At 46.6% G+C, this 16761-nt stretch overlaps 1 long non-coding RNA gene across 1 annotated transcript in view; it reads right to left on the bottom strand.

The window, feature by feature from the left end:
• Positions 1 to 227: 227 nt before the first annotated feature.
• Positions 228 to 16761, bottom strand: part of LOC310712983 — a 342189-nt gene continuing 325655 nt past the window's right edge. The window contains exon 3 of the long non-coding RNA XR_014529061.1: positions 228 to 250. This is a non-coding gene — a long non-coding RNA (uncharacterized lncRNA). The remainder of the gene's footprint in view (positions 251 to 16761) is intronic.

Here is a 16761-nt window from a genome sequence, read left to right as displayed (position 1 = left end):
CACCCCCATCGTCCTGCCCGGACACTGAGGTCCAGCGCCAAGGGCCTTCTGGTGGTTCCCTCACTGAGAGATGTGAGGTTACAGGGAACCAGGCAGAGGGCCTTCTCAGTGGTGACACCCACCCTGCAGAACGCCCTCCCATCAGACGTCAAGGAAATAAACAACTATCTGGTTTTTTTATAACAATTTATTATTCCCCCCCCCCCAAATAACAAAAATAGAAACAGGGGTACCTTTACCTTTACCTTACCTGGGAAATAAACAACTACCTGACTTTTGGAAGACATCTGAAGGCAGCCCTGTTTAGGGAGGTTTTTAATATTTGACTTTTTATCATGTTTTTAGTATTCTGTTGGGAGCAGCCCAGAGTGGCTGGGGAAACCCAGCCAGATGGGCGGGGTATAAATAATATATGATGAAGATGATGATGATGGTGGTGGTGGTGGTGATGTTCCAGACAGGGACCATTTCCTACCCTTCCTAGGGATGGCATAAGAACATGAGATGATCCTGATGAATCAGGCCAGTAGCCCATCTAGTCCAGCATTCTGTTCTCACAGTGGCTTGTTGGAAGCCAGGGCATTTGAGCACCAGAACCCTCTCCCTTCCCATTACTGCCTCCAGTTGTGGAGGTCAAGCATAAGCCTCATGCTGAGTAGCCATCAACAGTCACCTCCTCCATCAATTTGTTGAATCCACTTTTAAAACCACCCGGGTTGGTGGACATCACTGCCTGCAATTTAAGCAAGTTCCAGAGTTTAACTTGGCACTGCACTTTCTTTGTTCTTTCCTGAATCTTCCGATACTCAGCTTCATTGAGCTCTAGTGTTAGAAATACAAATACTATTGAGGATTGAAGGAGCGTCTCTACCCCCATTGTTCAGCCTGGACACTGAGATCCAGCTCTGAGGGCCTTCTGGTGGTTCCCTCACTGTGAGACGTGAGCTTACAGGAAACCAGGCAGAGGGCCTTCTCGGTGGTGGTGCCTGCCCTGTGGAATGCCCTCCCATCAGATGTCAAGGAAATAAACAACTACCTGACTTTCAGACGACATCTGAAGGCAGCCCTTATTAGGGAAGATTTTAATGTTTGGTGTTTTGTCATATTTTTACTATTCTGTTGGGAGCTGCCCAGGGTAACCCAGCCAGATGGGTGGGGTATAAATAAATAAATAATAATTATCATTTATTATTAAACGTTAGACCTTCTGCATGCAAAGCAGATGTTCTACCGCTGAGCTGTGGTCCTTCCTCCCAGGGGTGAATTCAGGTTCTCCCCACACTGGATGAGAGTAGTTACATGATTTCATAGAATCATAGAATCCTGGAGTTGGAAGAGACCACAAGGGCGATCGAGTCCAACCCCCTGCCAAGCAGGAAACACCACCAGAGCACTCCTGACATATGGTTGTCAAGCCTCTGCTTAAAGACCTCCAAAGTAGGAGACTCCACCACACTCCTTGGCAGCAAATTCCACTGTCGAACAGCTCTTACTGTCAGGAAGTTCTTCCTAATGTTTAGGTGGAATCTTCTTTCTTGTAGTTTGAATCCATTGCTCCGTGTCCGCTTCTCTGGAGCAGCAGAAAACAACCTTTCTCCCTCCTCTATGTGACATCCTTTTATATATTTGAACATGGCTATCATATCACCCCTTAACCTCCTCTTCTCCAGGCTAAACATGCCCAGCTCCCTTAGCCGTTCCTCATAAGGCATCGTTTCCAGTTTGTCAGTGTCCTTCTTGAACTGTGGTGCCCAGAACTGGACATAGTACTCCAGGTGAGGTCTGACCAGAGCAGAATACAGTGGCACTATTACTACCCTTGATCTAGATGCTATACTCCTATTGATGCAGCCCAGAATTGCATTGGCTTTTTTAGCTGCCGCGTCACACTGTTGGCTCATGTCAAGTTTGTGGTCAACCAAGACTCCTAGATCCTTTTCACATGTACTGCTCTCAAGCCAGGTGTCACCCATCTTGTATTTGTGCCTCTCATTTTGGCCATGTCGTTTTAGGAACATCGGAGGTTGCCATAAACCGAGTCAGACCTTTAGTCCATCTTGTGCGAGATGAGCAGACAAACCTAACAAATGCATATTCTTGCTAGTTAGCATGAGAAGGGGTTAGTCCATGCAGCTGTATTGCTGGTAAACAGATACTCAGACCATAGAGATACAATTGATAGAGAGGGCTCTGTGTGACGTCATTTCCCTTCCCCCTCCTGGAGAGGAAGGAACATAGAGTACTTCCTGTTACTATCTCTTTTCCTTTGACCAGCATTGGATACAGGCATGCCTCCATTTGCTTCCGCTCCTGAAGCTGGTTATACTGTAAATATAAGTATTTTGCCTGCATAGTTCTTTACTGCTACTGTTGCTGTGAACCAATGCACGATTATAAAGTAAGTAAATCTCATGTTTAAATTTGCTTCACAAGTTGTTGCCTGATTCTTTGTTAAGAAGGGAGAAGTCAGCTTTCTTCGTAGCTGGACTAGCGGAAAACAAGGTTTTGCAGCCTTATTCCCATACGTTTACTTTTGTGGTTAAGGATGGGAATTTTTAAAACTGTGTTCAACTCATGGATGTGGGGGCCAGGAGGGATAAATCAATAAACCTATTATAACCCCTGCCACACATCTAGCTCAGCATTGCCTACACTGACTGGCAGCAGCTCTCCAGGTTTCAGGCAGGGGTTCTTAACCATTCCTACCTGGAGATTCCTCAGCTGGATTTGAGACTTTCTGCTCAAGCATAAGGCTCAATCTCGAGAGCCACAGGAGGAGGAGGAGGAGGAGTTTGGATTTGATATCCCGCCTTTCACTCCCTTTAAGGAGTCTCAAAGCGGCTCACAATCTCCTTTCTCTTCCTCCCCCACAACAAACACTCTGTGAAGTGAGTGGGGCTGAGAGACTTCAGAGAAGTGTGACTAGCCCAAGGTCAGCAGCTGCATGTGGAGGAGCGGGGAAGCGAACCCGGTTCACCAGATTACGAGACTACCACTCTTACCCACTACACCACTACACCACACTGGCACCACAGGCAGCAGGCAGCAGCCAGCAGTGTTCCTACTGTGCCTGCGCTGTCCTGACCTCCCCACTGCTGCCTTCCTCCTCCTCCTGGATGTTGTTGTTTAGTCGTTTAGTCATGTCCGACTCTTCATAACCCCATGGACCAGAGCACGCTAGGCACTCCTGTCTTCCACTGCCTCCCGCAGTTGGGTCAAACTCATGCTGGTAGCTTCGAGAACACTATCCAACCATCTCGTCCTCTGTCTTCCCCTTCTCCTTGTGCCCTCCATCTTTCCCAACATACAGGCCCTGCGGAAAGAAATCAGATCCTGCAGGGCCCTGGTCTCATGAGACAGAGCGTTCCACCAGGCCGGGGCCAGTGTTGAAAAGGCCCTGGCTCTGGTTGAGGCTAATCTGACTTCCTTAGGGCCCAAGACCACTAGGGTGTTGCTATTTATGGACCTTAAGGTCCTCCGTGGGGCATACCGGGAGAGGCGGTCCTGTAGGTACGAGGGTCCTAGGCCGTGAAGGGCTTTAAAGGTCAAAACCAGCACCTTAAATCTGACCCTGTACTCCACCGGGAGCCAGATGCATACTGCAGAAAAGTTTCTAGTGTCCTAGACCAGCTTGAAGGGAGCACAATTAAAAGCTACACAGGGAGGGGTGTTATTTGCAGGAAAGAATCATCGGGGTGGCAGGGGTCAAGCACTCTCTCTTGCTCACTCTGGGCCGGCCCGAGACAGTGAGGAGTCACCAGGGGAACAGTGAGCAGTCACCAGGGGAAAATGACCGTCCCCTGTGATCTTAGGTGCACCCTCATAATCATTTTCAGAAGATGTTGGACCCCCATCAAAATCTGCCGTCCCTCCCACAGCTCTGAATATTGTCAGACGCTTCAGGTTGGTCAATAGTAGGGCTGGTTCCACTGATTCTCCGCTGTGCATGATGTACTAAGATATGCACGCCTTGGTTTCATAGAGGAAACACTGATCCTGAAACCTCAAAGAGATTTTTTTTGTCTCACACACACGTAGTTCGACCTTGGGGTTACTTCAAAGGCAAATTTGAGGAACCGCTTCTTCCTGATTTTGTGATTCGGAGGGAATATTTTGATCTTAGCCTCATCGTCACAATACCATTTGTTGATTGCATGGCTCTCCGCCCCCTGCAATACTGCTGTAATAATTCCTAATTGTCTTGGAGCCGAGAAAATGTTTCCTTTAAGAAGGTTAAACAAAGAGCGTATTGACATTAGCAAAGATTGGTTAAAGAAAACATTATTAAGTAAAAGGAGCTTTATTTAAACACCAAATGAATCATTTAAAGGCAAATTAGAGGTCGTTAACGCCAACTAAACAAATAATGTTAAACAATAATTAGATATCCATTTCAGATTAGAGTCAGACACTTGGGTTCATCACAAGAAAAAGCGGAAAACCTGCACATGCGCGAGGGACCCAAGTTTCTCCACATCTCTACGGGTTTGTTCAATAGGCATAATTAAATGCTGTCCTGTTTAATTTTTTCCTCAGTCTCTCCCCTTCAAGATTAAAAGAAGAAGAAAGGTTCCGTTCGTCCATTCACGTCATATTTGCTACTAGATGATAAAACATCTTGAAAGCGCCGCTTTCATATAAACAGAGGAGAAGATGTGAGCTTTCCGAGAGATCTCCTATGGAGAGGAATCGATCGTCCTAAGCCACTGGTTATACTTATCAGCCTTATCAAGCTGGCGAGTGCCGGCGTGATCCAAAAACCACTCCCAGCATTTTGATCCTCTCTCCCTTTCCCAAAGCCGCCCTCTCAGACACAGCCGTGCTTTATGGACGGGTTATCTGCGCCATAATTACAGTTCCCCACCCATGCCTCCTTTTCCAACAGGCCTCTCTTAAGTGTCAGATAATATATTTTCTTCTTCTCGTTAAAAAGAGAGAGCAAGCAACAGTTTGCTGTGTCGTTCCCCTTTTCATGACAGTGTTTGGGTGCTCCGATTTAGGTTCTTTGGCCTCCTCTCTCCTCTAGGCGACAGGGAGCTGATGCCACGCTGGAGATGGCTGAAAGCAATATCGAGAGTTGGCTTTATCATCCCGTTTCAAAGAGGCAATACTTGCAGAGAACCAGGCGACACAAGCGGAAGAGGCTCTCTTGACTGCTGGGTTTCATTAGGGCCTCCTCAAGATGACGACGGCTGCGGAGCCCTGACAGCTACCGTCGCACTAGGGCTGCGAGACACAAGCGCCGGATTTCCTTTGCACCAGTGCCAAGAGCTTTCATGAAGAGGCACTGGGAATCTCTCTGCCTGCCACCCCCCATTTACAGGAACACAAGAGTTAAGGAGTTAGTTTAATGAGATCAGGCATCCGGGCTGATAAATAATGACAAGACACAAAGCTTTCTCTTTCCAGGATGGCAACATCAAAACGGCACAGGCGGATCAAAATTCTGGGGAAGAATTGTCCTCCGAAAACACAATAAAAACACAGACCTGGGGGGCGGGCAGGCGGGCAGAGGGAGGGACCAGAACATTCCCGATGCCACCATGAGCCCACAAACTGCATGCCATCCAGCTCTGCGTAGCCAAGAGGCAGCCTGTTTTGAAGAAAGGCTGTGCCCCGTTAACAATCAAAAGATGTAGACCCCGCAAGGCGATGGAAAAGAAGCCCTGTTTGTTCTGCATTGTAAACAGGTCGGCTGTAGTTCTGCAACGGTGTACATGCGCTGCCTCTTGCTGCGGGGTGACTGCTGCCCATTGGTCCGGCCCTCTTGGCACACGAAACGCCCCTCATCGCGGTGATGTTGCGCATCTGTTCCATTGGCATGCAGAAGCCAGCGCATGGCAACATTCGATACCTGCGGGGCCCGACTGCTTTGCCCTTGGCAGAGTTCTGAACGGCTCTCGTGACCTGAGCAAGGATCTCTACGCAACCAGAACCTCCCGACGCATCTTCTGTGACAGAAACATTCAGCGCCCAAAACAAGGAGTCTACAGACTTCCTTTCTAACCCAGCAGTTCCTGCACCCCCTCCCCTCAAAATAACAGACACTCCAAGTGTCCCTCTTTTCTAGGGACGCTCCCAGATTTACAGAAGTCATCCCAGTTTCTGATTTGATCCCAGAATGTCCCTCTTTCCCTTAGGAAATCCTGTTTTCATCAGAGAAATGTTGGAGGGTATGGAGTTATCTGACCCCTGGTCGAAGGAGATAAGTAACTATACAACCTTTAGAAGACAGCCTGTCCAATTTAAATTTTTAATGTTTTATGATGTTTTTATATATGTTGGAAGCAGCCCAGGGTGGCTGGGGCAACCCAGCCAGATGGCCGAGGTATAATAATAATAATAATAATAATAATAATAATAATAATAATAATATAGGACATCCCTATTTTCATCAGAGAAATGTCGGAGGGTATGGAATAACTTCACAGAGGAAAGTTTCTTTGGCAAATCTTAAAACCTCTTACTAACTAGAGAGCACAAAGGGACAGAACAGGGCCTTCCGCATTCTGTTATTCATGTGACTGTGTGCTGATTTCTTCCGCAATTGCTGAATTTGCGCACGTGCGCATGCACACACAAAAGGAAATACACTGCGTGTGTATGGTTAAACAAGTTTCCGCACATTTTCACCACCACCCCTCCCCCCCCAAAATTTAAAAAATCTCGAACAGCCACCCTAGCCTTCTCCCCTCCCCTCCTTGCTCTAATGTGTGGTTGCTGAAATCCTCAGCTGTGATAAATTAAGCTACTTATTAATCTAATTACCGTACATTCATCCCAGAAACTTTCATGTGACTTGAAAAGACTATTCAACCTTTTCCCTCCCCTCCTAGAAAGGCCTCAACCTTTCGCCAATTAAGATTATTCTGAAATAATGCTCTCTTTTTCCTTTTTTTTTGAAAAGGAAGAAGAGAAAGCGAGAGCGAGCGAGCGAGAGTGAGCCCCCTTTAATCATCCAATGGAACATGGCCTCATCAGAAGCGCAGTGAAAGCTATGGGAAAAGTTTAGGTTACCTTGACGCTCCCAGACTTCAGGTTTCACGGCGAAGATATAATTATAGGACATTTATCTCTTTCCTCCACTGCCAGAAATTAGCCGGTGCCATTGTCTGGCAAATGGAGCCTGCTTGCTGCTGCAACAATACACGATTTCCTCTGAAACACCAGGAAGAAGCAAAAACAGCCCAGTCAAATCCAGTGTTCATCTAAATGGACACTTTTCTTTAAAAAAAGAGATTCCTGGAGCACATATTAAAAATGCAGATTTTCTAAATAAGGCTTCCACTCTTTAGGGCTAATCTATTGATATTAAAATATACCAATCCTAATGTCAGCTCAATTTAGGATTAAAAACAACAACAAGAAGAAATATCATATCTTAGTACCCATTCATTGCCAAATGACTTAGTTAACTCTCTCTCTCTGTGTGTATGTGTGTGTGTGTTTAAATAATGGGGCAGCTATTTTGCATCCAAATTAAAGTAGGTATTAATTTGAATGCAAAACAGCTCTGCTTGTGCATGGAGTTTTGACGGCAGGTCTATCCAAAGAAGGGGTGTTTTCTGCATTTTGTTTCTGCTCCCAAGTCAATGGGGGGGGGGGAGACAATTCAGTGTCGCCACCCCCACCCCACCCAAAAAAGCCCCCCAAAACCTAAGAACGTTGTGGGTGTGAAGTTCCTTTTATTTATTTCTTTTTTTTTAAGGGAAGATTAAAAGAGCAGAATTATAAAGTATAATTGCATTTTATTGAAACTTGAGGGAAATAGAGGGGAGGGCGGGGAGAGGAAGACGAAATCCAGCAGGAAACTTTTCCGCGGAACATGATGCGTTGACATTATCGCAGAAAGATAAAAGTTCCATACTGTTTTTATCTGTTTTTTTGGATGGAGTCCAGCCTCCGCAGTCACTCAGGAAACAAAAAAAGAGAGAGAGAGGGAGAGGGAGAGAAAGAAACCCCTGAAAAAGAGGGAAAGCAGGAGTAATTATTAAAACTGTGTGATTTGTTATCTCAGCTACTGTCTTTCCAAATGGTAATACGATATCAGCAGCTGCAGACAGCCTCCAGTTCCCTCTATTAGTAAACAACTGCTTTAGAGACCTGTGTGAGGCTCTTTAAGCTCAGAGCTCCCCGAAGTGCTGTCAGGCTTAACTTCTAATCCATGGTATTTCTGAGCACTGGAAATTCATCTTTATAAAACCTGAACAAAAAAGGGAATAGTGCCTGGAGGGCATGGGCTCCCTCTGGTGAGACAAATGACATGTTCATTTATTAATGAAACAATAACCCTGGAAGGAGGATCAAAGCGCATTCCGTCCTCACTTTACAATCCCCAATTTTCTCAGGCCGTACCATTTAATTGAGCCGTGACAATGGAATACTTAATTGTTGCATGAAAGTTTGAAGAAGCGACTTCTTCAGAATCCGTGTTCGCTCCTGGATTATTGCGGGAGGGATCGTAAGCCCGGCTTGTGGCAACGCTTGTTTGATCCTGACACTTTCTGTACATACACACGCACATGCACAAACACATATCCGCCTTCCCGGCGCTTTGTGCCAGGCTCTCTCGAAAGGCCTCGCGTCGCCCCCTTTCCCTCTCGTCGACAACAACGTGCTTTCCTTTCCAGACCTTCCTTTGGGGCGCACACCCTCGCACGACTCTCATTTCGTGAATCAGGAGCATTCGCCGTACTGGATCTCTCGGCTGCCCAGGATCTAGATCAGCGAAGTGCTTCCACAACCGGCACCACCTCTGGGTCCCTCTGGGTCTTCCCAGTGATGAAGTAGCAGCACAGCATCTGAAATCTCAGATTTCAAGCTGGTTTCAAATACAGATGGGCCGAGAAGGCTATTTCTGTTCCAGGGCATATTCCCAGCTTCATAAGTACATTTTGTCCTGTTTTTCGCACATCAGCCTGCCATTGTATTTTATCATGAAATCGGAATTTAAATGGGCATTTTCTTTCACCAAGTGCATTTCTTTCATGCATTTCCTTTCACAGAAGTGGAAAATAGAAAGGATAAGAATGTTCTGCTCTGTGGGAATAAGGAGGTGGGAATAAGGTCAGTATGCTTACGGACAAACAAAATTATTTGCGTCAATTTCAAGCCAGATTAATTCATATAACACATTTAGAGGGTTACATCACCTTACAATCGCCCTGCAAGGTAGGTCTGTATTAGTATGCGGGTGGCGCGGTGGGTTAAACCACAGAGCCTAGGACTTGCCGATCAGAAGGTCGTGGTTCGAATCCCTGCGATGGGGTGAGCTCCCGTTGCTCAGTCCCAGCTCCTGCCAACCTAGCAGTTCAAAAGCACAAAGTCCAAGTAGATAAATAGGTACTGCTCCGGTGGGAAGGTAAACAGCGTTTCCGTGCGCTGCTCTGGTTCACCAGAAGCGGCTTAGTCATGCTGGCCACATGACCCGGAAACTGTACGCCGCCTCCCTCGGCCAATAAATCGAGATGAGCACCGCAACCCCCGAGTCGTCCGCGACTAGACCTAATGGTCAGGGGTCCCTTTACCTTTATTGCAGACAGAGGTGGAGGAGAAAATAAGTACCCAAAGGTCACCTTGTGAGTTTTTGGCAGAGGTAAGAATTCAGCTAGAGATTTCCTGATTTGTAAACTGAATCACTCAGCCACTGTTCTACATTAGCTCCCCCTGAAGGAACAGTTCCCAAAGCCCCTTTAATGGGAGCCGTGAGAGCTAGCCAGGGTTGCAATCCGTTAAAACTCTTACTACAGACACACAGCATGAGTTGGGTGGCAGCTTACATATCACCAAAAGGAATAAATGGATCACCAGAGAGCAAAAGAGAACACAGATTTGCATACAGTACATGACAGACCATGTGCTGGGAGCTAAGAAAGGCAAAAATGGAACCTTAGATTTGTGCAGCTGGTTCTTCCTGCCTAAGTGCAGAATATTACATTTGTCCCTGTTTGCTTTAGCCGCACCAAGTTTCTCCTTCAGCAGTTCCTGTAGGGCCTACATTTCCCCCATGAACTGCTCTGCCACTGGCACCAACAAGGTTCTCCATAGCTCTGGAAATGCTCTTGGGTGTCTTCTGCAGTTGGCCATAATTGGATGAGCATCCCCCCAATTCCTTCATCCAAGATGTCAAACAGCAACAGGCCCAGCACAGTAATAATAATAATAATAATGTTGTTGTTCTTTAGTCGTTTAGTCGTGTCCGACTCTTCGTGACCCCATGGACCAGAGCACACCATCTGGCTGGGTTTCCCCAGCCACTCTGGGCGGCTTCCAACAAAGATTAAAAATACATTCAAATGTCACACATTAAAAACTTCCCTCAACAGGGCTGCCTTCAGATGTCTACTAAATTTCAGGTAGTTGTTTATCTCTTTGACATCTGATGGGAGGGCGTTCCACAGGGCGGGCTCCACTACCGAGAAGGCCCTCTGCCTGGTTCCCTGTAGCTTTGCTTCTCGCAATGAGGGAACCGCCAGAAGGCCCTCGGCGCTGGATCTCAGCATCTGGGCTGAACGATGGGGATGGAGACGCTCCTTCAAATATACTGGACCGAGGCCATTTAGGGCTTTAAAGGTCAGCACCAACACTTTGAATTGTGCTCAGAAACCTACTGGGAGCCAATGTAGGTCTTTCAAGACCGGTGTTATGTGGTCTCGGCGGCTACCACCAGTCACCAGTCTAGCTGCCGCATTCTGGATTAGTTGTAGTTTCCAGGTCACCTCCAAAGGTAGCCCCACGTGGAGTGCATTGCAGTAGTCCTACAGGACCCCACTTTTGACTTTTTGCAGGATGATGTGGAACCATTGATGAGCACTCTTTGGGTTTGGTCAGTCAACCAGCTAAAAAAACCATCTAACAGTCATCCCATTCAACTCAGATTTTAGTAGCTTCTCCACAAGAATATAATGGGAGACTTTGTCAAAAGCCTTACTGAAATCAAGATACATTATGTCCACATTCCCCTGATCCACCAGCTTGTAGCTCTATCAAAAAAAGAAATGGGAGTTGTCTGGCATGACTTGTTTTTGAGAAACCCATGCTAGGTCTTAGTAATCATAGCTTCGTTTTCTAAGCGCTCATAGATTGACTGTTTAATTGTCTGTTCTGGGATCTTTCCTGGTATCAGTATCGAGCTCAATGGTTGGTAGATACCTGTGTCTTCTCCCCCTCCCCCTTTTTGAAGACGGGGACAACATTTGCCTGCCTCCAGTCTGCAGGGACCTCACTTGTTCTTCAAGAATTCTCAGAGAATATAGGCTGAATCTCTGAGATTACATCCTCAAGATCCTTTTGCACCCTTGGACGCAGCTCATCAGGCCCTGGAGATTTGAAGCTTTTCCAACTCTGCAATTTCATTTTGGAGTAACCCAAACTACACAATGTATTCTAAGAGTATTTGCACCATAGATTTGAATAAAAGAGATTCTGATATTGGTCGTTTTATTTTCCGTCCTTTTCCTAATGGTCCCTAACAGAGATTTCTACCAAACTCTCGGTTAGCATCCTCATCAAGCTACCCACTACAACTCTCTGCAAGCCAACCGAAAACAGAAATAAACTTTTCTTTTTTAAAATTGGCCCTTTCAGATGCTACACTGTCTTCCTATAAAATGGGCTGCATAAGCCCGTTTAACACTGGCACGATTTTTCAGTAAGATGCTTAAGATGCTCACTAACAGTAGTAGTAATAATAATAATAATAATAATAATAATAATAATAATAATAATAATTTATTATTTATACCCCGCCCATCTGGCTGGGCCTCCCCAGCCACTCTGGGCGGCTTCCATAGAAACAAAAAATACACTAAAATATCACACATTAAAAACTTCCCTGAACCTTAAGATGCCTTCTGAATGTCAGGTAGTTGTTTATCTCTTTGACATCTGATGGGAGGGCGTTCCACAGGGTGGGTGCCACTACCGAGAAGGCCCTCTGCCTGCTTCCCTGTAGCTTTGCTTCTCGCAATGAGGGAACCGCCAGAAGGCCCTCGGCGCTGGACCTCAGCGTCCGGGCAGAATGATGGGGGTGGAGACGCTCCTTCAGGTATACTGGACCGAGGCCGTTTAGGGCTTTAAAGGTCAGCACCAACACTTTGAATTGTGCTCGGAAACATACTGGGAGCCAATGTAGGTCTTTCAAGACCGGTGTTATAAGGTCTCGCCGGCCACCCCCAGTCACCAGTCTAGCTGCCGCATTCTGGATTAGTTGTAGTTTCCGAGTCACCTTCAAAGGTAGCCCCACGTAGAGCGCATTGCAGTAGTCCAAGCGGGAGATAACCAGAGCATGCACCACTCTGGCGAGACAGTCCGCGGGCAGATAGGGTCTCAGCCTACGTACCAGATGGAGCTGGTAAACAGCTGCCCTGGACACAGATTTGACCTGTGCCTCCATGGACAGCTGTGAGTCCAAAATGACTCCCAGGCTGCGCACCTGGTCCTTCAGGGGCACAGTTGCCCCATTCAGGACCAGGGAATCCTCCACACCTGCCCGCCTCCTGTCCCCCAAAAACAGTACTTCTGTCTTGTCAGGATTCAACCTCAATCTGTTAGCCGCCATCCATCCTCCAACTGCCTCCAGACACTCACACAGGACCTTCACCGCCTTCACAGTATCTCCCATAGCAAATAGCAGGTCATTCCTTTGGGATTCTCGCTGGTTTTCTAATATATTTTTTTAAAAGCCGTTCTGCATCTGTCAAACCTCCAGACCCATCAGGCCCAGATGCCTGAATTGCCAAGAGGGTGACCACTCACACTTTGCCAGAAAAGGGAACAAACGACATGATTCTGGTTTGCATAAAATTTTCAGGTGCCGATTTATATGTACAAATGCAAAACTGGAATGACCGCTCCCCACATTAACCGGGGGGCACCCTTTGCATGGTTGCACGCAGCCCCCTGGACCCTATGTGGCTCCTTTAGCACAGGCTTGGCTTCATCTTCCCCAGGTGGGATACCTGGAGGTCTCCGCCTACCTCAGCCAGTTGCCCAATCCCGCCTGGGGAGGCGTGGCCCAGGTGATCAGGCCAGGTAGGGGGAGGGACCACCCTGCCCACACAATTGGGGGAGGATCTTACCTGGGAATCGTCAGTTGGCTCCAGAGCTTCCCCCACCCTCAGTTAAGACTTCTTTTGCAGGTTAACCTTTTCTCCACAGGTATGTGGGCGCTGCTACATCAAGGTCGCTGTTGAAGGGCCAGAAAGGAATTCCACTGCATTGGCAGGTTTGCCTTTCCCGTAGCAAAACGTCACAACTTTGGCGGTATCAGGCCTTGGGCCTTTAGTCTATCTTCCCTGAATGGGGGGGGGCGTGCGGCATTGACCCACGCCCCCTTCCTCTTTGTGGCGGTGAGACCAGGCTTCCCCGTTAAAGGGGTTGTTTTGAGGGGAGGCTTTGGCCGTACGCCGAGAGGTTGTCATTGCTCTCCCCTGCGACAGTGGCGTAACGGGGGCGGGCTCTCTCTGCTTGAACATATGTTCTCCAGAGCCAGCCCATTCCCCCCCCCCACTGGATAACCCTGATGTTCCCCAGATCCCCGGCAGGGGACTGGGAAGGATAAATGCCCAATGCCTGAGCCAAAAATAATTATGGGAGCAAAATGGCAGCAGAGGAGGAAGGGGGACAGGTGAGGAAAAGAAAAATATCAGAAATGTCCTTTCAGAGATTTCAGCTCAGCAATACCATGTAGACTGATTCGCACAACGGTTTCAGGGTTTGAGTTTATGACTGACTTCAGAGCTTCCCGTGATGTGGTTATAGGATTGTTGCAGTGCTCTTACAATTCACAGCTGGTGCCATGTCGCCACCTATTTCTTCCTTCCTCCTCCTGACAAACTGGAACGGATGAAAAGGATCTAGGAGTCTTGGTTGACCACAAACTTGACATGAGCCAACAGTGTGACGCGGCAGCTAAAAAAGCCAGTGCAGTTCTTGGCTGCATCAATAGGAGTAGAGCATCTAGATCAAGGGAAGTAATAGTGCCACTGTATTCTGCTCTGGTCAGACCTCACCTGGAGTACTGTGTCCAGTTCTGGGCACCACAATTCAAGAAGGACACTGACAAACTGGAACGTGTTCAGAGGAGGGCAACCAAAATGGTCAAAGGCCTGGAAACGATGCCTTATGAGGAACGGCTAAGGGAGCTGGGCATGTTTAGCCTGGAGAAGAGGAGGTTAAGGGGTGATATGATAGCCATGTTCAAATATATAAAAGGATGTCACATAGAGGAGGGAGAAAGGTTGTTTTCTGCTGCTCCAGAGAAGCGGACACGGAGCAATGGATCCAAACTACAAGAAAGAAGATTCCACCTAAACATTAGGAAGAACTTCCTGACAGTAAGAGCTGTTCGACAGTGGAATTTGCTGCCAAGGAGTGTGGTGGAGTCTCCTTCTTTGGAGATCTTTAAGCAGAGGCTTGACAACCATATGTCAGGAGTGCTCTGATGGTGTTTCCTGCTTGGCAGGGGGTTGGACTCGATGGCCCTTGTGGTCTCTTCCAACTCTATGATTCTATGATTCTATGATCCTCCTCCTCCTCCTCCTCCTTTGCTGTGATCATGTAAAGAGCCCAGTCCTAGTTAATAACACTTAGCACATCAAACCAGTTTCATGAACCAGCTCTTCACTTCAGCCACTGAGGTCCATTGTGTGTGTGGGGGGGGGGACCCTGTTAAAATTTAACACTGGGATTGAAGATGAATTGCTCTTACTGAAGCTAACAGGGCTTTCTCAGTGGCTGCTCCCAAACTTTGGAACTCCCTTCCTAGAGAAACCAGACAGGCTCCTTCCTTATTGTCCTCCCACCAGCATGCAAAAACTGTTTTATTCAGTCAACTGACTGTTTTTAAGGAAAGGGCTTTAAATAGCACTGCACTGTTTTTCTTAACTGTATTTCAAGATATTTTTTCTTTTCTTTCTTCGATTCTATTACAGTTGACTTACTTTTAAACAATTGTCATATATATGTATATTTAGATTTTTTTATGCTAGCATTCGATTGACGTTGGAGAGAGAGTTGAGAAATAAGACCAAGGGTACATATTGATATAGGAATGTATTAGATAAAATATAAAGAAATATACAATAATAAGAGTACATTCATTTGTAAAAAAAAAGAATATACAATGGGATAGACAGGAAGTCCGAAGTGTTGGTATATATATGATTTTGGAGTAGTTTTTTGGCCTTGTCCCCCCCCTTTTCTTTTTTCTTTCTTTTAGTATAAAAACTTTGTATACATGTTGAAAATTATAGTATAATAAGCCTTGTGATGTAATATGATAATGTTTATCGATGTAACATAAGAACTTTAATAAATAAATAAAATTCATATATGTCTCTCTCTCTCTCTGTGTGTGTGTGTGTGTGTGTGTGTGTGTGAATTTTATCTGTGTTGTGTTAATTTGTCTAAGCCACCTTGAGTCTGGGGAAAATTCAGGATTTAAATAAATGCTACAACAACAACAACAACAACAACAACAACAACAGGATTAAAGTTACTTAAATCCAATTGCTACAGATCTTCACTGTGGATTATGTTGCTCGTTTATGGAGCAGGTTGCCATACCAGCTGGGCAGACGTCAAGAAGTGACCGGCGGCCTTGTCCTGCCTCCTGCTTGAACTTCGATTTCAGTTTGTCCCAGAAACTTCCATGCTCAAAGCAGCACATACTGTAGTCTATGCACAGGTCAAAGGCATGACAGGCACAAGGCAGGGCTAAGCAAGCTAAGATGTTGAGCCAATGGCCGCGTGCCCCCAAGACTCATTGCTATAAGGATGGCTTCAGAGCAGCAAGTGAGATATGATACGATACAATAACTTTATTGTCATTGTCCCATACAGAACAACAAAACTGAAAAATCTACATCAGACCTTCAAAACCCAACAAGCCTGCTATCCCAACCTGATTAGCCCCCTAAAAACTCTGATACCCCATTTTTAAATACAACATACTCCCATAGAGACTCCTTACACTGCGTTTAAAACCAAAATCGCATTTGGGTAGAAACTGTTTCTCAGGTGTCTAGTCCTAGTCTATAACTCTGTACCTTCTTCCAGAAGGCAGAAGCTGAAAGAGATCATTTCTGGGGTGCACACTATCCTGCGCTATCTCTGCAGCTTTCTTATGGAACCTGGAAGCATAGATTTGATCCAAGGTGGGAAGAGTGCACCCAATTATTCTCTCCGCAGTCTTTACAACCCTGGACAGCATTGTTTTTCCCCTGACCGTGCAGCTCCCAAACCAGATACACGGACCATAAGTTAATACACTCTCCACAGTACAATGCTAAAATGTCATCAACAGGTCCTTTGAGAGATTGTTTTTCTGGAGGATTCTCAGAAAATATAACCTCTGCACATCTTTGGACTGGAGAAGCAAACGGGAGCTCCTCCTAGTAGGTTGGGCTTGAGCTGTCTGTTCACACTAGCACTGGTGCCTCCATGACCTAGGTCAGGGGGCAGCAATTTTTTTTAGCTGCGGGCCAGTCCACTGTCCCTTAGACTTTGTGGTGGGCCAGAGAAGCAGGACCGGGAGGGGGGGGGGCTGGAAGAAGAGGCAAGGGGGGCAAGTTGTTCTCCTCCCCACCCCCCAGCCCCAGACGCTGCGCTTCCCTTCCCTGGGGCTGCCATTCTTGTGGGTAGTACGACTCATGCAACACGTTGGCGACTATGGATCCATCGAAACCAGACATTATAAGTTCATCTTAGGTTGAGTCGTTCGCAAGTCTCTGTGGCTTTGCATAAGGTTTTGTATTTTTC

The sequence above is a fragment of the Podarcis liolepis genome (assembly GCF_965112155.1).
Source record: "Podarcis liolepis genome assembly, chromosome: 1".
Lineage (NCBI taxonomy): Eukaryota > Metazoa > Chordata > Lepidosauria > Squamata > Lacertidae > Podarcis > Podarcis liolepis.
The sequence above is the reverse complement of the archived record's forward strand: the minus strand, read 5'-3'. Positions and strand labels throughout refer to the sequence as shown.